This window comes from Podarcis gaigeae (assembly GCF_964106915.1).
Source record: "Podarcis gaigeae genome assembly, chromosome: 13".
NCBI lineage: Eukaryota > Metazoa > Chordata > Lepidosauria > Squamata > Lacertidae > Podarcis > Podarcis gaigeae.
This window is the reverse complement of record NC_139689.1, coordinates 725,865-726,607: the sequence shown is the minus strand read 5'-3', so window position 1 is coordinate 726,607 and position 743 is coordinate 725,865.

Sequence of the window (743 nt, the reverse complement as noted above, 5' to 3'; positions counted from 1 at the left end):
GCCCCATCCCTGCGAGGAACTGTCAGCCCCCTCCCCTCTGGACCGGACCTTCGGGGCTTGTGGCGCACTTGGCGGGCGGCTGCCGAGCCCTCCTGGAATTCGCTTCCCAAAGAGGCCACGAGTCCCGGATTCTCGGGGTTCGCCGTCGGGGTCCCGGGGGTTCGCACGTGCTGTCTTTGTAAAACAAAACAAAACCATCGCGAGGCATCCTTTGCAATACGCCCCGGGAACTTTTACCGGGGTGGGAGAAGGTCGGTGATTCCCCTTCAAGGAACCCAAGGCTAAACGGGTGGTCCCAATTCTGAGACCTACAGAAGAGGAGGGTTTTGGGGGCCTCGGGCGAAGCTCCAGAAGGCTGGCGTTGCGCACAAGTTCTTCAGCCAGACGCACCTTTCGGGCGCTGGCCGGCCGGGGGTCTCCCGTCGGAAGCGGCGCCTGAGGGTCCCCGCACTCCGATCCCCGACGGGGAGGACCCGCAACTTGCCGACACGTGCCAGGCTGGGGCGGGCCTGAAGCCCCGCCCAGGCCCGCCTGCTTGGCTGGAGGGGCGGGAGGAAAATTGACGGGGCGTCTCCGAGGGGCCCCTGGACTTCTGCCCCTTCCCCAGCGTGGGGGCGCCCGGCTTAGCCGCTGCCCCTCCTCCTCCACGGGGAGCCCTGGGCTGGCGGGGGGGGGGTGAGGCTCGCGAGATCTGCTGCCTGTGGCCGCCGCCCGGCGGGGTGGGGAGGCTGGGCCAGCCGGGC